We start from the raw sequence: 23445 nt of genomic DNA, 5'->3' as shown, positions 1-23445 counted from the left end.
CCTCTGGCAGCAGGCAATAGCTTTATTGAGGTGGCCAGTCTGCCAAAACCCACTCTCATTCACCAGTTCTTTAATAATGGCGGGTATGGTCTCTTATAGACTGAATTATTTATTTAATAGACAGAAAACTAACAGACATAAGACTTAAAATGAACTAATACTACACAGGAAAAAGGACAAAAAGAGAAAGTACTAGCAAGTATATATAGCGTGAGGTTAAAGTTACCTGTTAATGTTACAGCTAGTGAAGAAATAATATAACTTAGGATTCAATGTATCTTACCGTCCAGTAGTTGGTGGGGTACACATCGAGATCCTTTCCCTCAATCCCCACAGAAGTAACCATGGAACCTGCGTCCAGACTCCAGAGGTCTCTCACACTTTCAGGGTGGGTGTGTGTAGAAGGCTTCTGCTTCTGTGACAAGTCGTGTGTCTTTCATAGTTTGTAAAACAGTGTCTCTTAGTCAAGAAAATTTCCTTTATCTTTTCCCGCATCTGCTCTACAGACTAAGATCTTGATTCTCAGCTGAGACCTGAGCCCTTTTGGCACCAGAGATGAGACCTTGCTAGACCTCTTACCCCAGGTTATCTGGGGAGGGGGTGGTGGGGTGGTGTGTGTGTGTGTGTGTGTGTGTGTGTGTGTGTAGATGTCCTGCCACAACGTGTTGGTTTAACTTGTTCTTAGTGTTTCTGTCAGTCCTCTGTTGACAAAACAGATAAATCCTTAAGTCTTCATGTTCTTCCTTTATCCAGCAGCATAATGTGGAAAAGGCTCTTGGAGCACTGGGTGTGCAGATTGTGGGTCCATGCAGCTCCCTCAGGTCTTCTCAAATGATTCAGCATGGGCTTAGATTTTTAAGAATTGCACCTACTTTGAATTTCTATGTTCAGAGCCCATCCTTGACTAAGTCAAGGTTTATCCAACAATTTAACAATCCCTGGCCATTGGCTGTTCGCAACCTACTTATTGAACTATTTATTACTATGTATTACTATTTCTTCCTTTTAAGATTTCTTCCTTTTAAGATACTGTTTCTATCCCATATTTCAGCTTCAAGATCTGCCTGGGTTGTTCCTGTTGCCTGGATGACCCACATCCTCAAGGATATCAACACCATCACTAAAAGTAGTCAGGTAAATAGAGCAGGGGATATATTTGGAACCTGGGGATGAAAAAGAAGAGTTAAGTAGAACAGTTTTGTCAGGAAAATCCAGAAATGCCAGAGGCTTATGTCCAAAAAAGGAAACAGAGCAGTCCTTCAACTTCATTCAAATAAAGGGAGAGAGTCCACTGGGTCCACGCCCGCAGGGTGTATTAAATTATAAATCCTCCGGGCTTCACCCGGGTGCCCAGCCAGTCCGGGGGAAAACCCTTGGCTGACCGGTCCACGGGGAGGAGGTGGCGGGACCCAGATAGCTCCACCGGAAGGATGGGAGGACTCTGGAGTAGCTGTATTCCTAGAGGCTTTATTTCAGGAGAGTCGCAGGAACAGGAGGAGGAGACGAGGGACACAAGCGCTCTAGGAGGGAGCAAACTCCAGGAGCCCCGAGGGAAGGCGGGGCTGGGTATTAAGGGCAAAGGAGTAGGCGTGGTTAGGGTACAAAACAACCAATGGGCAACGGGTAAAGGGGAGGAAACAGAGTGGGGTGACATACAGAGAACCAATCGGGGTACAGAGGAGGAGTGGTATTCTAACAAGGGCCAATGGGGATAACAGAATAACTGAACTTTCTGGAACTGGGGAGAGTACCAAGCATTGATGGACAGCTCTTCTGGGGCGGAGAGCAGCAGTTGATTGGCAACCTTTTCTAAACTGTTGCTGCCTCCCAAGGGAGAGCAGGAACCCCTCCCACAGCAGGGTTTTCTCTCCCAAGGTTTAGGGGGGCGCAGCTTCCCTTTCATCCTAAATTCCCAGCCGCACGTTGCCCTCTTCCTTTCCCCACTAGCTGAGGTACTGGGAAGGTGGAGCCTTCCCAAACCACTTACCACATATCCCCCCTTGAACCTACTGGTTTACCCCAAAGCTGAGCCTTGTGCAGACCCTTGACTGGTTTGGGAGTCAAGCCGTCTGGGCTCTGCAATGAACCTGTTGCCCAAAACCAGTAGAGCCATTAAGACCCATTTCAAAGACGTTAACACCCATACCTTCATTCATCTAATTATTTTTAAAGACATTAGCAACATCTTTCAGTTTGATACCTTGATACAGGAATTTGGCACCTTTTATGTGAAGATGCTCTTCAAAATCCCTGCTCTGTATCTTTAGAAGTCTTCATCTCTTTGTTGCCACTGAAGCGTCTAAACATAAACCAGACTTTAGGTGCCTGGTTGTTCCCCCTGTGCTGTTTTTGCTCCTGCTTGGGATGGGATATCTCCTGCCTGTCATCCCTTCCCCTTGGACAGAAAATGCTTTCCCCACAGCAGGATAACTCCAGATTTGGTGCATCCACCATAAAATCAGGGAATAGTTTGAGTTGGAGGTAATTTAAGCCCATCCAGTTCCATCTCTTGGGCAGGGTCAGGTCACCTTCCTCTATCCCAGGGTGCTCCGAGCCCCATCCAACAAGGCCTTGGACACTTCAGGGATCCAGGGGCAGCCACAGCTGCTCTGGGAATTCCATCCCAGCCCCTCACCACCCTCACAGGGAGGAATTTCTTTGCAATATCCCCTCTAATCCTGCCCTCTGGCAGTAAAAAATCATTCCACCTTGCCCCATCATCACTCCAGGCCCTTGTCCAAAATCACATTTAAATCATGGACACACAATCAAATGGACCAAAATAACTGAAAGATGTCATGGAAATGGTGACATTTGTGAAATCAGGAACAGGGTGCCTTGGTAATGGTTTATATCCCATGTCCATTTTTTCGTTTTGGTTTTGTGCCCGGAATGGTCACTGCCTCCCCTGGCTCCAGGAGTATTGTGATGGGTGAGGGGCAGCCCAGGACCCTGCAAGGGTTGGAGGCCAGGGGCTGGCACTTCCTTCCTGTGGGTGATCGAGTCAAGAGCCATGCAACATGGGAGTCTGACAGAAATACTGTTGTCCTATGGATTTTGCCTGTGTCTTTCTTTTCCTTTACCTTTGGCACTGTGACCAGGGCTTGCCAGCTTGCTTCTGTGCTGCTTGGCTGCTCGGGAGCCCAAGGCCAGCATGTGCTGCGCCTGGAGTGCTCCCCTCTGAGCAGCGGCCTGCCCCAGGAACAGCCTTGCTCCTGGGCTGTCCAAAGGCACCAACCCCCATCCAGCCCCACTATTTTCTGCTGCTGCTTCAGAGCTTTTTGCTACACTTTAACTCCATACCCTGTGTCTGCCGGAGTCCCAGCAGCTCCTGGCACAGCTCTGGAGTCCTTGCTACACTTACTTTGCTGTCCTGGATGTGCCTGCCTCTGCTCTGTTCCAGTCGCTGCTCTGACATTCCTGATACAGCCCATCTCACCATCCAGAGGGGCACCGGCATCAGCTGCCCGGGTGGGTTTGTAAAGGAAGCCCGTTCTCCATCTCTCCCGCAGCCTCGCCCACCATTACCCACGTGCAAAGAGGCGGCCAAGCTCGTGCACAGCGCCCTCTGCAGTCGCGGGGGAATCACGGCAGCTGCCCCAGCTGGCCGGGAGCCGCCAGCGCCCCTGGCAGCTGCGCCCGGAACTGCACCAAAGGGCAAGTGCCTGCAGCCGGGAGGGGGCTGGTACTGGGTGTGTGCTCTGTTTGTTGTTAATACCGCAGTTGTTGGGTTTTTGCCTTGTTATACATATATGTATTAGTAAAGAACTCTTATTCCTTTTCCCATATCTTTGCCTGAAAGCCCCTTAATTTCAGAGGTACAGTAATTTAGAGGGAAGGGGGTCACATTTTCCATTCCGGGGGAGGTTCCTGCCTTCCTTGGCAGACACCTGTCTTTCAAACAAAGGTAAGGGGAATCTGAAAATATATTTGCCACAGAAGGAAAAGAAATGTGCATCTAGTGCCCTCCAGCCTGAGAGGTGCCATGCACTCATCACATGGAGATCTTTGGAAATAAATGTCCTTTAATATTTACAAAGCATCTCTCATCCACAGAACAGAAAGTACAAGGAATTACTATTAAATTTTATATTGCAATGCTAAGGCATTCTGAGATTTTAGCAAATAAAATTCACATTTCAATAATTTATTGGAGAAGGTAATTCTTGAGAACTTTACTGCAGGCAGTCAGGAGGGCTGATAATCTATCTGTGGTTCCCTTGATGCCAGAACAGCCATGGGAACGGGGATGTCACATGTGCTTTTCCTCCTATTTTATGGTAAATAATGGAGCTCGCATTGTAAGCACTTGGATCTGCCTGAGCCATGTCAGGTGCCAGAAAACAGACAAGGAATATCTGACTACAAAAAAGCCAAAGCTTTGCTTCATCAGAAAAAGGAGCACAAAATTGTTTAAAAAAAAAAAAAAAAAAAAAGCCCCAAAAAACTATACCTCACAGAAATAGAAACAGTGAAGTTTGCCCATGGTCTCTTGGCTCCAGTGAGTGTTCCAGGATGCCAAAGACTTGTCATCAGAGCCACCAATGGAACGTGGGAAGAGCATGCTGCTCCTGCTGCTGCCCAGACTCCCGCTGTTTGTGTCACTAACTCCTCCTGGGAATTTCTATGGATCAGAAATGCCTTTGTGCTGCTGACACGGGGTTCAGGAAAGTAAAAATAAAATACCTGCTGGTGACATAAAGAGTAGATTTTTCTCTCCATGAGAAATTACATGCCAGCATGTTCTCTTTAAATCACAGTTGAACATAACTAAATACTTCAAAACAAGATAAGTAAATATTTTCAGCTCTCTGTCATTCATGGAATCACAGGACCCAGTGTCTGAAACTGCTGGAATAACTGCTAGAGAGTTTATTTTCCTTGTTCCCTTCATGCTTTGCTTTTTTGTGAGAATGTTTGCACAACCTCTGGCTGAAGTGGACTTTGAAACCAAAGTTTATTTTTTCAGTTTCATCACTGATGCCTTGATTTAGTTCTTATTCTAGAACAGCATCATTATCTCAACTCCACTGCAGTCTATGAATTTCCATCAATGCAGCAGGACTGCGAGCCAGGCTGGGTTTGAAGGATCTTATGGAGCACTTACCGAAGTCAAAGGGAAAAGATTTTAACTTCGCTTGTTTTGGGTCAGACTGCAAAAAACCAAATTAGGCCTCCCTAGAAGGGGTTGGAGGTGGGTTGGAGGCCAGAGGAGGAACACGCTGCAGTCTAAGAGCAAAATGGGAAGCTGGATCAGGATGGGTGAGTGACCTTTGTTTGGTGGAGTAGGGGGAAAAAAGAATTGTCTCATTTTTCTCCCTGTTTGAACATACTCAATCTTTCCCTGCAGCTCTTCCACATTTTATATACACTAGCAGTTCTGCCTGGAGACAAAGACGTCGCCGAATGTCCACATACAGAAGAAAAGACCGTCCCATCACGCGACAGCAGACAAAACAGAAAGTGGAACAACATTCTGCTGTAGCAGTTAAGCCATAAGCCAGACACAGCCTGAATAGAAACTGTTTTCTCAATGACATGTTATTATCCCTTGTTTACCCTAAAAAACCCTATTGCTTTCCCTTCTTAACTTTTACCAAAAACCTCTAACCTTATACCCACTCCCCCATCCTTAGCTTATAGAGAGAGAGAAAAAAAAAAAAAAAAAAAAAAAAAGTGGGGGGGGGGGAAGGAAAGGAGGAAAGGAATAAGGGAGAAAACCCTCTCCTACCACCATAAAGATAACAAATGTTGCTTATATTCCCTATTAAAAGCCCCATCCTTGTCCAAAGATGAAAATTATCTCCGTTGGTGCTGTCCTCACTGCTGCCTGGATGCTTATCACCATACCATATGCCTTCGGCTGGATTAGCCCACAGCCTAGCCACAATGTTTGGGTAACCTTAGCGAAAACATTAAAACAGGATAACATGTGCTTATCCATGGGAAGCATTGATAACCCACTTTCCACATGTTTAATAGGGATTCCATTTGTAGCAGACGATTGGCCCGTCTATAATTCAGAGCTCCTCCGCACCACAGGTAGGAGACCCAACATGGTAAATACTTGGGATGAGTGGACAAAAATGTTGCCCAATGCTCAAGAGGAACCCCAAGAATTGGACCTGTTGGGGTCCTCCAAGGCAACATACTGTGTCAAATTTTACTTTAGATGTCCAAAGAACAATTGACCAGAAATTGACCAGACAAAAAACACATACAGAGAGGATGTATCACACATCAACAAAGCCTATAACTATCTGGATTGGTGCAATTACACTGCTCAGGTGATCTCTGTATCCTCTCTCCACCCCAAAGTATTACCCAAAGGAACATTTCTCATCTGTGGTGACAGAGTATGGGCTGGGATCCCCTCCCACCTCCAGGGAGGTCCCTGTAGCCTTGGAAAACTTTCCACCCTCACTCCAAATATTACCTTGTTACATAATTGGAAAAAAGAAAGCGAATTAAAACACAAAAGATCCTACGCGGAATTTGATGAAAATTGTGATCCAAAATTATACGATTGGAACAAAGCAAAAAAGATTGCAGTCTCCCTTCTCCTACCCTGGGTAGCTGCTGCTAAAGCTCTTGGTGAAATAAATCACTTAGGGTGCTGGTTCAGCAAGCAAGCCAATGCTACCTCTGCCACCCTAAGCGATCTTTTAAAGGAAGAAGAAACCACGAGACATGCATCACTTCAAAATTGAGCAGCAATTGACTTCCTACTGCTAGCCCACGGACATGGCTGCCAAGACTTTGAAGGGATGTGTTGCTTCAATCTCTCTTCACGCTTGGAATCCATCCACGCAAACATCCAGAAACTGAAGGAACTTGTGAAGGACTTAAAAGTAGAAAGCAACCCAGACTGGGTCAATGACCTTTTCAGTCAATGGGGATTAATGGGATGGGTTGCATCGTTGGTTAAGGGAATTCTGTGGATTTTCATTGTAATTGTCATTGTGTTGAATATGTTCTCATGCCTTGTCCACTGTTTCAAAAGAACTATAGGACAGGCCTTTTTACTGAATACAGAAAGTGGAGTTGTAGCAGGCAGAGGCCCTGCAAGGCCTCTATGGCGGTCACTTGCCTAAGATAAGAAATGCATAGTCATGATGAGTGGACCAAAGCAGCCCGTCTTCTGCCCTCAGACCCTTGTTATCTCTCTGTAAGGCTATAGGTCGTATTCTCCTCAAACCTGGCCATTGGACAATTTCCAACACCCCAGTATCCTACATAAACCCCATCTCTGCCCAATTTGGCAGAACAGCTGTCACTGGAAACCTTTGCAGGAGCTGCCAATAAAGACACCGCGGCGGAACTCCATACAGGCTTCTCCTCTCTCAATCCCTGGGTCTGCTGAGGCACATAGCGAGCAATGAGCTGAAATCACTAAGAGCTGAACTCACTGGAGCTGAAATCACTCCAGAGTTGCTCTCTAAGTTGCCTGCAGCTGGGAGCTAGCCTGGGAAACCCAGAAAGGCTGAGCTGATTAGCACAGCGCTATCTGGGACACCTATGGTGGCAGCTGCCCAGGGGGCTGGACGGACCCCTGGGACCCCAGGCCGCCATACAGTGAGATGTATTTTGAGAGCATTTCACCACCCAGATATATCAATGGGTTGTGCTGTGGTGGAGATTTTGAAATGGGAGATAGAAAAATAGCTCCTGTAATTTTCTTTTGTGATGCCTTGAAGTAACTTTTCCATAAGCACATCCCTCCTCAAACACTATTGGAAAGGATTACTGCCTGTTTTCCCTACCTACCTCAAAAGTTTGCTTTTTTTTTTTTTTTTTTTTTTTTTTTCTGGGAATTGCTACCATTTTTTTTCCCTTTGCAACTTGAAGGATTCCTCCATATTGTCCAATTTAAGTCTGTAGATAAATAATTCCATTTTCAACTTCAGTCTTCCTCCAACTAAGCCATGACTCTTAAACAATGTCAGATTTTTTTTTTTAGCTTCATACCAAAGTGCAGAGTTAAAACTGGGACAACAAACTAGTTTTGAATCCTTTAGTGGATTTTTTCATATTTATAACAAGGAAAATCTCCCTGCCAATTTTCTGTATGAGGCACTGGATTTTCTGGACACTGCAGTTCCCAAAGAACCACAAATATAAACTGCAAATTAATTGGTTCTATTACTGTTCTCAAAGATGGGCTTCCTCCATCTCTCTGGAACAGGACAAGCTCTAGGGTGCCTCAGAGAAGATAATTAAAGCATCTTCCTATTACATTCAGACTTGCCAAATAATTTATAGAAAGGGAGAAACATTGCACCATCTCTGAAAGGGATGGAAAAGTTAAATTGCATATCCTTCAGAAGCTCTACAGAGATACAGATGGAAGTGACTTAGTTAAATCAGTGTTTTTTCTCACTTGTACAAATATTATGAACAAAATGTAGCTATTGCAAAGCATCTGGAGACTGGGGTGAGAATAATACAAAATAATTATAATAATATAACAATAAAATAAAAATAATGGGAATCTGCATGAACATCTGGCTTCTCCTTTAGGTTTCAGTCTTGCCAGAACAAGGAGCTCTTATCACATATTGCTAAAATATCTAATGCAGAGCCAGTCCATCTCAATGGTAAATTCTGAATTTCTGGCTCCCTGCAGAGTCACTCTGGCCTTCACCTCTGCAGGGTGCTCAGAGCCAGGGTAGACCCTGCTTATTTCAGAACTTTGTGCTTGTTGGATCCCTGTGAAAACCACAGAATGAAGTGCTGAGCCTTGGAATATTTGCCACCAAAAGGCAGCTTATCTGGATGTAAAGAGAACAGCACACACTGCAATCAGCGACAGCCAGCCTGGATACAATATGGCCCATCTGTGCCCCACTTACTGACAGAAGATGTCCTTTGCCTCTGAAAAACCCCTTTGTTGGTGCAAGACTGTGGGTGACAGTGCTTGTTCTGTAGCAGCTCAGAGGACACGAATCATTTGGGCTCTGCTGGTTTATCAGGCACCAGCCCCTGCAGGTCTAGCACAGGCAGCTGTTCCCAGTTCCCAGCGTGGTGGGAGCTGATCAGCTCCCAGGGACTCAGGAGAGGTGCGGCCATTCAGTGCTTGGAAGCCTCTTCTGGTCCCACAGGAGCTCTGGGGAAAGCCCTTCCTATAAATAATGGACAAGCATTGCTCATCTCATTATTGACTGGAGTGAAAGGAATCAATGCCTCCAGCTGGGCTCTGGCATCTTCTCATATCACCAGGAGAGATCCCAGAGGATCCTGAGGAACAGCACGCTGTGAAAATTAGAATGTGGCACTGGGGATGAAGTTTACTTTCCTTCCTGCTTTGCTGTAGAAAGATGGGGGCTGTACCCAGGTTTCTCCATCTTCAGGAAAGAACCTGTTCCACAACCCAACCATCCAGGGGGAACTACTGGAACAGGTTGTGGCTGCCCCGTCCCTGGAAGTGTCCAAAGCTGGGTCGGATGGGGCTTGGAGCAACCTGGGACAGTGGAAGGTGTCCCTGCCTATGGCAGGGGGTGGCACTGGATGGGCTTTAAAATCCCTTCACACCCCAACCATTCTGGGATTCCCTGATTTCTGTATTAAAGGCTGATGATCCCTTCTGATTCTGGCAGTTTCACAAACATCTGGCATTTTGCAGTGTTTCTTGGTCAATAGCAAGTCAATGGTAGATGGATTACTGATGGATTATGAGGTTGTAAGAGGATTTAATTACAGGATCAAGGCATCCATAGTTCTAAATAAGATTAAAATGTCATGTTTAGATCAACCTTTTCCAACAAAGGAAATCAAAGAGCTATTTTAATTTACATTATGCATTAATGGGTTTGCCTATGGCTTGCCATTAAGTGAATTATCAATAGAAGAAGAGGGTTTTTACATTTACAATTGAAAATAGCCACTAAAACAGAATTGGTTATAGTTGCTTCACTGATACGCTTTAACCTCAAAGGAGAAGTCTCCACACACACACCAAGGGGGGACAATTATTCAACTGCCATCATCAGGACTAAGAATTAACCAAAAGTTCATCTGTGTGCAAGAAGCAATTAAATAGAAGTGACTAGAATTGAAAAACTTTTTGAAAGGTCAATTCCTTGTCTAAAGACTTCTTTTATTTGAGGTGGACACTACCAGTGTGATGTCATTACCCAGGCTTTGTCCTGTGCCACAGTCCTGTGACAAACCTGAGAAATGTGATCTGGAGCGAGGGTTGCACTACAAACCACCAGGGGTCCCTTCCAACCTCATCCATTCAGGATAGATGGGAAAACATGGAAGTACCTGCCAGTTGTGTCTTCAGCTGGAATATGGCTGCAGGAATTGCATCTTCTGCTGCCTCATAGAATATTGAGTTCTGAAAGGCACAGAAAAACCCCACTGGCTCTTTCCTGCAGCACCTCTGGATTTCCTGCTAAGGAATAACAATCCAATTGAATGTTGTTAATGAGTTCTAAACTCTTTTATCTGATGCTTTAGGCAAGACTGTGATACCTAAGTAATTAACTGAAAGAAAATGAGGCCAACAAACATCCTGAAGAAGCTGCAAAGCAGATCCACAGATATGGTGGTTGGTGTTTTTACAGCTGTTTTGATGTAAAACTTAGATTTTCTATAGTAGTTGGTTAAAATGGTTTCACCCATGTACCCCATTTTGTTCTCCTAATCGTTTGTTCCTGACTTGTTTACCACATAGTTTTCCCGCCACTTGTTTGCCCATCATTGTGTCAATCTCCCTGTTCCCCCCTTGTTCCTCTACATGGTTATGTCAATCCCAGTTGCACTGCCCACTACCCATGTCAATCAGAGTTTCCACACCCCTTGCCTTCCAGAATGTTCCCTGCCAATTGTCCCCTCCTTGGTGGAGGATTGGTTTATGAGGCTTCTTCCCTCCCCTGTGTAGACCCCATTGGTTGTGTTAAGTAGTGTACTCCTCCTCTGAGATCCCCTCATTGGTTGTAAACTGTATCCACCCCTTTTACCCTCCGCTCTTTAAAAGTGCTGGTCTCCCCTCAGTTACTTGTCACTCTCTTCTGATCCCCTTCAGGAATAAAGCTCCTTGAAGACTCAGAGAAGTGGTTCTTCTCTCCTTCCTGTGTCTTGGCTTCTTGTGTGTTACTCCTGCAGTGCTACCCATGCTGCTGCAATCACTGCCATCCCACACAGTCTCAGAAGAGACTTGGAGGCAGCCACTCTTGTGAGTACCCTCTGGCCATAAGTGGGTTTGCTAGCTGTCATCTCCACATCCCGTGGCCGCAGAGAAGAACCACACACAGAGTTAGCAAAACAAAGCTAGACCCAGCTTTCTTTCCCAATCATCCTGGTGTTACTGGAAGCTCTTTGTTGGCACAATAAACAGGGAGAGTGCGGGGTTTTTTCTGCCTCAGATAATGGGTACAAATTCAAATAATAATTTCACGCTGGATGAACAGCCAGCTTGTTTGTGGCTGGGCTATCATCAAGACATTGTAAACTGGGAGCTGAAATGGGGAGAGGAACCAATGAAAGTCTGGGCAGCTTCTGCTCCTGCAGTTGTTGCTGCTTCCACATCTTCTGCAGGAATTTGGGAGCCCCCTGGGCAGGTTCCTGTTGCAGAGGCCAATAAATATTTACCTCAATAAATGGCAGAGTGAATGCTCTGTGCTTCAGGTTGCATTCTGTCAGGTTTAACCTTTTAGGTGTGTATTTCTGCCAGCACAGCTCTCCATCCATGTCTTGAAAACTCACTGAGAGTAATTTTGCTAGGAGTGAGATTCAAAACTACCCTGCCCCTAGGCACAGCCATTCTGCAGACATAATTCTAATTAAAGCTCAGAATCACAGAATTACAGAATCACAGAATAATGAGGTTGGAAGAGACCTCTAAGATCATCAAGACCACCCTACGCCCTAACACCTCAACTAGACTATAGCACCAAGTGCCATGTCCAGTCTTTTTTTAAACACATCCAGAGATGGTGATTCTACCACCTCCCTGGGAAGACAATTCCAGTACTTTATTATTCTTTCGGTGAAAAATTTCTTCTTAATATCCAACCTGTACCTTCCCTGACGTCACTTGAGACTGTGTCCTCTTGTTCTGTCAGTTGCTGCCCGGTGGAAGAGACCGACCCCCACCTGTCTACAGCCTCCCTTCAGGAAGTTGTAGAGAGCAATAAGGTCACCTCTAAGCCTTCTCTTCTCCAGGCTAAACAACCCCAGCTCCTTCAAACATTCCTCACAGGGCTTGTGTTCCAAGCCCCTTACCAACCTTGTTGCCCCCCTCTGGATGCGCTCAAGCATCTCAATGTCCTTACTAAACTGAGGGGCCCAGAACTGGACACAGATGCAGTCTCACCAGTGCTGAGTAAAGGGGAAGAATGACCTCCCTACTCCTGCTGGTCATACAATTCCTAATGCAGGCCAGGATGCCATTGGCTTTCTTGGCCACCAAGGCACATTGCTGGCTCATATTCAACCAGCTGTCGACCAGCACCCCCAGGTCCCTTTCCGCCTGAACACTGTCCAGCGATACTGTCCCCAGCTTGTAATGTTGTAGGGGATTTTTTGTGGCCAAAATGTAGAACTCAGCACTTAGACTTATTAAACTTCATGCTGTTGGACTCTGCCCATCCATCCAACCGATCTAAGTCTCTCTGCAGAGCCCTCCTTCCTTCCAATAGATCAACACAAGCTCCCAGCTTAGTGTCGTCTGTAAATTTACTAATGAAGGACTCGATGCCCTCATCCATGTCATCTATAAAAATATTAAATAGAACTGGTCCCAGTACAGAGCCCTGAGCTCACCTTACAATGGAATTAAATAGGAAGTTCTGGCTCGTGCATCCCTTGACCTCTTCTTTTACTGTTGCATCCTGGAGTTTGGGTTTAGATTAGGGTTTTTAATTTATGTTACAATAAGTCAAGTTCTGTAATCCCGCGCACCCCCTGTGTCATCCCCCCCCCCCCGCCCCGCGGTTTCTGGCCCCATGCTGCCTGCTGCCGGATCTTCCCCCTCTGCTGCTCCTGTAACCACTCCCCCGTCCAGCCCCGGGATACCCCGTGCCTGCCACCCCAATCCACACGATCCCACTCAGCCCGAGGCTCGGTGCCCACACCTGCGGGGTTCTCTGGTTGGTCACTGTCTCTGGCGTCACCGTCACGGCAGCCGCCCCTATTTGATGGCAGGCTGTGGATCCTCTCACCCCACCCCTCCATAAAATCCTACCCTGCCGGCACCCAGGCGCCATTTTCTCCCATGAGAGTGCTGGGAGTGGTTGCGTCTGTCCATCGAACCGCGCCACGTGACCAATAAACTGTTCCTGCCAAGCACGGAGTAAATGGACAAATTCCTTACCTCTTTACCAGATCCCTAGCGCACGGTAACAGAGGCTGGCCAGCCCACGCGCTCAAGACATGGAGCCGTGTCCGGGAGCTTGCATCAGAAAACCCCGGCAGCACATGGAAGCTATGCCACAGCCGGGCTCCAAAGAGCTGTGTGCAGCCGGGGAGAATGAAAGCTAACGCCGCAATTGGCACCCAATGTGGGGCCGAGGCCAGCGCTCAGCTGATCGCGTGGACGGAGGTTCACCGCGGAGCTCCGGAAACAGCGCCGGGACCCGCCGCCGCTGGCCTGGGACTGCGTGCCGCCACCAAGGGCGGAGCGCTGCCGCCAAGCCAGAGCGGCAGTGGTCCGCGCCGGATCACCGCTCTGTGCCGGATGGAAAGCGAGAGCAGGGGCTCTCCAAAGTACATCAGTGAAGTCTCTGTTGCCCACGGGAGACCAGACAATGTGCCCTGCATGGGACAGGAAGTGCAAACTTTCGCAGCCAAGAGGGCAGCAGAAAGGATACTTCTCGGGATTCCCGGACCCTGGTGTCAGCTTTTCTTTGCAGAGACTTCAGTCTGGTAAATATTAGTTGTGGAAACGTGTCCAGCTAATACGGGGAGGGCTTGCTGTGTTCCCGAAGTTGGGACGTGCAGCGCACAGCATGAACGGCAGCTGCTGGAGTCGCCTGCATTTTTTTGCTTTTTTATTCTTTCTTACTGCCCCAGGGGTGAGGTGGGTTGGGCGGAAGAAGCATGGGGACTGTGCTATCTGCCCAACAAAAGGAATTTTATTCCCAAGTTAAGGAAATCCTTGCGGTGAAGGGCCCCTACCCAAAAAATTTAGTGAAGAAATTTGTCCAGTGGCTGTTCTTTGCTTTCCCCCATCTGTCTGCCGAGGATGCGCGCAAAACAGAATTTTGGGAGCAAGTGGGAAAAAGGCTAGCAGAGGGGATCGGTAGGGATCCCTCCATAGACAACTGCTTCCCTAAATTCCATTTGTTGATCTCAGATGTGGTGAAATCAGACCCCGTGCAAAACTCGGTTGGGGAAAGGAAAGAACCATCCAGAAAATCTGTTACTCCCTCTGAATCCGTTTCCCCATCCCCTTCTCCTACCCCTTCTTCCCCTAACCCGGGTGGGCGGGGGGGAGCACCCCGTCGATCTGAGACGCAGGGCAGCTCCACAAACGTGGACCGTGCTCCTGGTTCCCCCAAGCCATCCCGGTGTCCCCGCCTTAGCGAGACTGGTTGATTCACTGAGGCCATGACCCTAAACCCCTTTCCCAATTCCTTTTTCCCAGTTGAAAATCCCAGTTTTGGTGCTACCCTGTGTAGTTCTGTTTCTATGAACCCCTTCCTTTGTCCCCCTGAGGAGGCCGAAGTCTGGTGGTCGATCTCTTTGTCTTCTCAAGATGGAGGGCGGCCACATGGCAAGGCTTCCCCTTCCCACAATCCCTTTCTTCCCTTTGTTCCCTATGACCCCACCCCCTCCTGCTTCCTGGTGGGTGTGGGCACCGCCCACTCAAGGCAGCGGGTACCACCCCTCCCCCTGTCCCCCCTCAGGTAGGCATAGGCGTTCCCTCCTTGCATGTTCTACCTGCCGTGTCAGCAGCCCCGCCCTCTCCCAGCCAGGAGGGCTCAGTAGCCTTCTCCCCACCTTCTGAGGAGGAGGATTCTCCCTGCCCTGTCTGTCCTCTCCTTCGCGCTCCGCCCCCACGTCCTCCCGCTCCTCCGAGACCCAGGGTGGGGGAGGGGGGGAACAGGGGGGAGAGGGGGTGCAATGGAGCCCAGTCAATGAGATCAAGCAGTCGATCCACACTCCAGTCCCCTACACCGGGGGAGGGGAGAACCCTACGTGGACACCCCTCTCCTATGATTCAGTCAAAGAGGTCTGCAAGACATTGCAAAAATTTGGCAGAAAGAGTCCTTTTTTTAAAGGAATTCTAAAAGCCACTTTAACATCTAAAACTATAGTGCTGGCTGACCTAAACTTCTATTTAACTGCCTGCTTCTCCTGTCTGAATACGACCTGTGGGAGAGGAGGTGGAAAAGGCTAGCAGCAGACCTGCTTCCCGAAATCCACAAAGGGCCTTATGGCCTGGATTTCACGGAAGAATAAATCACCCTAGACCATCTTGTGGGCGAGGGAGAATGGAGTGAGGGGTGACTGCAAGCTCAGGGAATTTCCACAGATGTGTTGGACATGTCCAGGAGTGCAGCAGAGTGTGCGTTCCTGGGCATGCCCGCCAGGGATCCGGGGATACCCTACACGGCAGTCAAGCAAGCCGTGTGGGAGCCTATGTTAGATTTTGTAGATCGGATCTGGGCAGCTGGGAAGAGATGCATAGAGGTACCTGAATGCCGGAAAGGAATGATCCTAGAAGTGGTGCACATGAATGCCAGTGCCATGTGCAAAAGAGTCATCATGTCAATACCAGCCTCACCACAGCCAACCCTCAGCCAGATCATCGAGGAATGCACGCTGAAGGCGCACCTGATGGACGAGGAGGAGGCCCCAAAGAAAAAAGACAAGCAAGTCGCCTCGGCTGCTGCTCCTTCGAGGAACCCAGCACTGAAGTGACTGCCATCCACACGCTGGTGTTACCATTGCCATCAGGAGGGACACATCCAGGCTCAATGCCCAATTCTAGGGACTGCACTTCCCAGGGCTGCAGGAGGGGGGAGGGGGGATGGGAACCCCATGGTCCAGAAAAACTGACCCATGAACGCGCACTTGCCACACATTCAGACAAAAATGAGGCAAGTTGTGGTGCTGCAAGAGGAGCCGCAATGCACCATCTAGTACCATCAGTAAGTGGCTGCTTCTCAACTAGTGACGACCGGGAGCCTTATCGACTATGACTCACTAACTGTTCATTTCCATTCCCAGGACTGGCAGTTTTTCATAGCAGATGCAGAGCTTCTATCGCACATCTGCCGCTGTGAGACCAGGAAAAAGGAAGATCTCTTAAACTGCAGGTAACTCATTCTTGGGGACACAAAAATCACTCCACTGGAGATAGAAGTCCCTCTGGTAATATCCACCCTCAATCCGAGGCTCTTCTATCTCGCGGCACGCTGTGTCCACCCCCCCCCTCTTTCTGCCTAAGGGCCAGGTAATTGCACAGGCAATTCCCATTCCTCGTGCTCTGTGCAATGACCTGGAACTCTCAGTGTTTTATGCTGGGAAGTTGGGAGAGGAAAAACCCCTCATATGGTGCAAACTCAAATGCAAGGGGAGATCTGTAAACCTACAGGGGATGTTGGACACAGGGGCAGATGTGACGGTCATCCCACCACACAAGTAGCCGTCACACTGAGAGCTGCAAAGCGTGGCCACACCAGTCTTAGGACTAGGCGGGCCACAGCCAGCAAGACAATCTAAAAACATTGTCCAAATTAAGGGTCCGAATGGGCTGCTGGCCTCAGTGTGTCCGTTTGTGATCAACTGCAAATTTACATTATGGAGGAGGGATGCCATGTCGCAGTGGGGACCCAAGTTGGAATTTCCGGTCCCCCAGCATTTTTAGGTGCGGCCACTGAAGAGCGCCCCACACAGAAAGTAACATGGCTCACAGATAAGCCCATCTGGGTGGAGCAGTGGCCGCTGAGTAAGCAAAAGCTGCAGGCGCTCACAAGATTGGTTAACGAGGAGTTAGCAAAAGGACACCTTGTAGAAACAAACAGCCCATGGAACTCTCCTGTGTTTGTAATAAAAAAACAGGGAGAGACAAGTGGCGACTCCTCCACTATTTGAGAAAAATTAATGAGGCAGTGCAAGATATGGGCTCCCTCGAACCGGGTATGCCATCTCCATCTATGCTATCCCAGAATTACAATTGGGCTGTAATTGACATTAAAGATTGTTTCTTCCAAATCCCACTCCATCCGCATGATGCTCCCCGTTTCGCATTCTCTGTGCCTTCCATCAACAGAGAAGCCCCAGTGAAGGGCTACCACTGGATGGTATTACCACAGGGTTTCAAATATTCCCCTACTATATGCCAGTGGTATGTCACTAGGGTTCTATCCCCAGTGCGTGCCAAGTGGACATCCTGTATTTTCTATCAGTACATGGATGATGTGCTGATTTGTGCCCCTGACAGCGAGATCCTGCAAGTAGCGCTGGAGGACACTGTTAGGGCCTTGTCGGTGGCCGGATTTGAGTTACAGAAAGAAAAGGTACAGTTGCTGCCACCCTGGAAGTATCTGGGCCTAGAAATTAACAACCGGACGATCAGGCCCCAACAGATACAGATAAATGATAACCCCAAACGCTGAATGATCTCCAGCGCCTGTGCGGGTCATTAAATTGGATCAGGCCATGGCTAGGACTCACTACGGGGGAATTATCCCCCCTCTTTGATTTGTTAGCAGAAAGGGAAGGGGATGAGGGTTCAGGTTCCCTGAGAGTCCTGACCCAAGAGGCCAGAGCAGCGCTCGAGAAGGTCCAGAAAGCCATCACGAGCAGGCAGGCCCACTGTTGCCAACCAGGGCTGCCTTTCCGATTCATCGTCTTGGGTGAGCTGCCCCATTTGTATGGTGTGATATTTCAGTGGGACAAGGGTCAACGGGACCCCCTCTTAATAATAGAGTGGGTGTTCCTTGGCCACAGGCAGTCCAAGAGTATCACCAGGCCACAGGAGCGGATGGCGTAGCTCATAATACAGACCAGGGCTCGTCTGCAAGTACTAGCTGGCTGTGACTTTACATGTATCCATCTCCCCATCAAAACATCCATGGGGAGGATTACCAAGGAGGCTTTTGAACACCTGCTAAGGCAGAATGAGAATTTACAGTTCGCTCTAGACAGCTTCTCAGGCCAAATTAAGATCGGACATCCTAGCCATTATTTGTTGAATACTGAATTCAAATTGTTACCTAAAGAATTACAAAACAAAAAACCCCTCCGAGCACTAACAGTATTCATGGATGGGTCAGGGAAGTCCCATAAGTCAGTGGTGACTTGGAGGGACCCAGAGACTCAGGTGTGGGAATCAGATATTAAGGTAGTAGAAGGTTCCCCACAGGTGTCTGAGTTAGATGCTGTAGTGAGAGCTTTTGAGAGGTTTGAACAACTGTTTAATCTGGTAACAGATTTGGCATATGTAGCTGGAGCAGTGTCTAGAGCTGAACATGCAGTTGTAAAAGAGGTGCCAAATCAGGTCATCTTCGGGTTGCTCTCAAAAATTAGTACACCTGGTTTCTAACCGTGAGCATCCCTTTTATGTGGTACATGTGAGATCACACACAGATCTCCCAGGCTTTATTGCTGAGGGAAACTGCAGAGCAGACGCCTTGGCAGCCCCTGTACAACTAGGCGGCCAGCCGAGCATAGTTGGGCAGGCCAGGCTGAGCCATCAGCAGTTCCATCAGAATGCTCCGGGGCTGGTATGCCAGTTTAATCTGCGGCGTGACCAAGCCAGGGAAATTGTGGCCTCATGCTCCAGCTGTCAGGTGGCAGCTTTACCAACACTGGGAGTAGGTGTAAATCCCAGAGGTCTCCGCAGTTGTGAGGTGTGGCAAATGGATGTCACCAAGGTCCCTGAGTTCAGTAAGCTCAAGAATGTCCATGTAACTGTGGACACCTTCTCGGGGGCAGTTTTTGCTTCAGCACACATAGGGGAAAGGGCCACAGACGTCAGGAAACATCTTGTCCAGGCCTTTGCCACCTTAGGGGTCCCAGCCACGATTAAAACAGACAATGGTCCAGCCTATACTTCCAAGGTGTTCCGCAACTTCCTGCAATATTGGGGGGTTCAACATAAGACTGGGATTCCCCACTCCCCCACCGGCCAGGCCATAGTAGAGAGAACCCACCAGATGCTAAAGCAAGTCCTCCAAAAACAGCGAAAGGATGTGTGAGTGCTGTCACCGCACAAGAGGCTCTGCAAGGCATTGTTTACCATCAATTTTCTGAACTGTTCTTTTGACAGACCGGAACTGCCAGCCCTGAGACATTTCAAACAATATCAGGAGCTCCAGCCAGAGGAGCGGCCTCCAATGTTAGTGAGGGATCCGGACTCTAAAGAAATCCGGGGTCCATTTCCACTTTTGACTTGGGGACGGGGATACGCCTGCGTGTCCACGCCTTCAGGAGCCAGGTGGATCCCCAGGAGGCATGTTAAACCCTACACAGCAGAGCACTCAGTGAGTCGGAGTGATACGGTGCCAGTGGATGCAACCTGTGATCCCACCAACCTAGGGGTTGCATCCAATCGCAGACACCGCAAGGAAGGAAAAGATTCTACCTCTCCCTAACCAATACTTCTCTTACAACTACCTCAGCCCAATTATACCCCCAGTTCCTGTGTTTATAATAAAGTTGTTTCCCTAGTTTCCCTATCCCTGAACACCCTGAGAAGAATCAGCCCCAGTACCATCTCCAGGCCCTCTCCACCTGCATAGCAGTCACTGCAGTTGCAGCAGCAGAAGAAGCTGGGAGAAGAGGCCACCGCTCGAGAGACTGAATCAACACCACTGCTTTCTTTTTATATTTTATTAAGCGTGGAGATGTTGCATCCTGGAGTTTGGGTTTAGATTAGGGTTTTTAATTTATGTTAAAATAAGTGAAGTTCTGTAATCCCGCGCACCCCCCGTGTCGTTCCCCCCCCCCCGCGGTTTCTGGCCCCATGCTGCCTGCTGCCACAGCTGGGCTCCAAAGAGCGGCGTGCAGCCGGGAAGAATGAAAGCTAACGCTGCATTTTACAACAAAGTTTTATCCATAGATATGAGAATTAAGCACTCAAATCCTGCTTAACAAGAAATTAAGTCAGCTGTTGGCTTCTTATTGCTGCCCAGGGGGACATATAAGTCAGCATTAAATCTCGTGGGTTTGAAACCACCTGGTCTTAGCACTGCTGCTCTTCCTCTTTCATTTTCTCTGAATGACTGTGGCGGCTGCAACTGTGCATCATTAACGTAAAAATGGGTGTTGTTTTGGAGAAACACACAATCAAACCCACTGTGGCATTAGTAGAATTGTCCTCCAAAGAGTTCCTTGCTGAAACAGATTAAAGAACACCAAAAGAAAGGGTTAAACCAGCCACTGATAGACTTTATCAGGGCCAGAATGGATCACTTGCAATAGACAAATTTTTTTCCTAGTTATAACACAAAAATCCCCATCATCCTTTGTCATATCTGATCATCACTGCTGCCTCACCACTAAATATCAGCTCTAATCATCACTGCTGCCTCCCTGCTAAATAAAATGCTGCCTTCTGCCTGTTTGTTGAATCCTGAAAGATATTTCTTTTTCTTTCTACAGAAAGATACTTGAGCAGCACTACCCTCCTCTGCAGCTGACTCATCTGCAGTGAGATTTATCTGGAATACCTGCTCTCTACCCATGTGGTGGGAAGTTTTCTGGTAAAAAAAAGGAGAAAGCTGACACTTCAGCTGTATCAGAGCAGATTTTGTGGTAGACATGTTGTTTGGTATTCAAGTACTCCCAGTTTTTTGAGGCAGAGAGAGAATTCCAATTACCACAAGAACATGGCAGAAAATCTGCAGCCTCTTAACAAACTCAGTAATATTTATAGGTGCTACTCAGAATGCTTAAATTAAATCAAATTTTTTCTGCATGAAATTTTCTTTTAACTGACTATACAATATGTAATGCGGGCCAGGAGTATCTAAGAGTGTGTCTGACATTTAATACACAATTTTCCACTGCTTTCATAAGGTTACCGCTCCTCATGTCATTTCCTTTTTTTACATTATGGGGGTTTAGTATTCATGATGATGATAAAGTACCTAACCCAAGGCACTGCTAAGGGAAATTTTAATCAAAGGCCTTTCATTGATGAAAGGCTGGCTTGGTTAAGTGATCAATATCTACTGATGGAAAGAGTTTGGATGAAACATAGTTCTCTTTGCTTACAGAAAGGAAGTTGCTCTTAGAAATTATTAGAAACCTTGGCCAATTTTTAAGGGGGGTCTCACCTTAAATAGATTGGTTGAAATCATCATGCAGCCACTTTAAAAACTGAGCTGTACTATTCATTAAAACCTGAATATGAACAGTTTGTAGTCATCTGACAGTTTGGGAAAGAAAAATCCACAGCAAATGTAATCTGTGCACGACAGGCCTTATTCTCTATCTCAGAGCTGCCTTTTTTACTTCACTACACATTAGGCTGAAAGTATCAGTGGAAATCTACCAGGAACATGGGTTAGGAGGATGAGGAGCACTAATTAATGTAATTGTTTGACAGCATAACAGATTTGCCCCAGCAGCAAACGGGGATCTGGGATCCCACCCAGATGGGACAGGGAAGGATGGGCTGTAGAGGATCTTTAGTCCAGGCTGATTTGGAAGGAACATCCCTTCAGTCCCAACAAAAGGGATTTTTTACATCTTAATTACATGGACACAGGTTCCTAATCCTGCCCCTCTCAAGGTTGCCCATTCCAGAAATCCTATTGCTAAGCAAAATAAAAAAATGACTGGGTTTAGTTTTCAATTGTTGTCAGTTCAAGTCTTTTTCCAAATCGGGGTGTGGTGGATCAATCAATACATTTCAGAGCCTGTCAGAAATCAGTGACACAGAACTTTAATGGGTGTTGTTGTTCTTTCCTGTGCCCCTCCAAGCCCAGTCTATTTTTGGGTGGATCAGGGAAGTTCTAAGAGCAGGATTCCTATGAGTTTCAAGAACGTACAGTTTCTCCTTCACCTGATTTCTGCTGTCATGTGCACATTTGCATACATTACACATTCAATTAAACAGTTTTACAGAATTCACAGAATGACTAGGTTGGAAGAGACCTCAAAGATTCTCAAGTCCAACCCATGCCCTTTCTCCCTTTTTCCAAGAATTTTTATAATTTCTTCCTCAAAACAGATAATTCTTTCCCATCCTCCTCTTAAAAATACTGTCAATTCATATTAACACAGTGTGGTTTAATCTCTTTCAGGCTTTGTCCATGTCATTGATTGTTACTGTCCATGTCATTTCCCTAATCTGGAGTTTAAGAAGATTTTCCTTTCCCTGAGAAAATTAACTGTGGGAAAAGGTTTTGTTGCAGTAAAAACTCCCCTGGACTGGGGTCTACAACCAAAAGCACATCACCATTTGCAGAAATACAATTCCCTGGCTGGCACCAGCACATGGAGCAACCAGGGAAAAACCAAGTCAGCCCCAGAAAGATTTAAAGATCTGAGATGTGACCGAGCCAGGCCTTCCCTTGGGAGCTGAGATACTGCTCAGGTTTGGAGCTGGTTGTTGCACCCAACTCTAAAACTACGGTCCAACATCCTTTTATTTCAAATATTTTAAGGGTTGACAGGAGCACTTACAGTCAAAGGCTGATCTACCAGCCAAGTTATTTTACTGAGAGAAGTCCAAAGTTGCTGAAGCTGCATTTACTTTGCCAACAAATTATCTGAAGGAAGAAACCCTGGATATAATGTATTCTCTGGATAAATTTGCTGCAGGCAAAAATCTTTAGGCTTTCACAGCTGCCTTTCCCTTCACAGCAGCTCTTAAACCCATAGATTTGTGTAACTGCACGCTGTGGTCACAGGGAAGATGTTCTCCAGCCAGCTCACTCCCCAGGACTGATGGGCAGTCACGAGAGCGGCCACCCCTGGATCTCTACTGAGACGCCCCAGGTGGTGGTGCTTACAGGGGCTCGCAGCTCCCTGCAGCAGATGGCTGTGGTGTGGGTGACACAGCAGCAACCCAATACGAGGGACCAAGGCAAAGGAATAGAGAGGGATCACCTGTTTGAGTTCCAAGGAAGGTTTATTTCCCCAGAGGCGCCAGGGACAAGTGACAATAGCTGAGGGCAAAAAACTGCTTTTAAGGAGGGGTGGGAATAAAGGGAGGACACAACCTTTTACCAATAGGAAGGCATTAGCAGAGAAGTGCAAGGTAAGGTCTATCCAATAGAAGCCAACAAGGAGAAGGAGCAAAACTTGCAATCCAATCTTGCTTCGAGGAAGGGATGAAGGACAGGGAACATTCCAGAAGGGAACAAGGGAGGTACAAGGAGACTGACAGGTGGATTGACATACACTTGGCAGGAAAATCTTGGGGTAAACAACTCAGGACTGAACCATTAGGGAAGCCAAATAGAGTACATGGAATGAACCATTACAGACTTATAACAAGGAATATTTAAAACCTACTACAGAAGAACAAACTGTAAA

Source organism: Vidua macroura, chromosome 28 (genome assembly GCF_024509145.1).
Source record: "Vidua macroura isolate BioBank_ID:100142 chromosome 28, ASM2450914v1, whole genome shotgun sequence".
Lineage (NCBI taxonomy): Eukaryota > Metazoa > Chordata > Aves > Passeriformes > Viduidae > Vidua > Vidua macroura.
Note: the sequence above shows the minus strand (reverse complement) of the source record.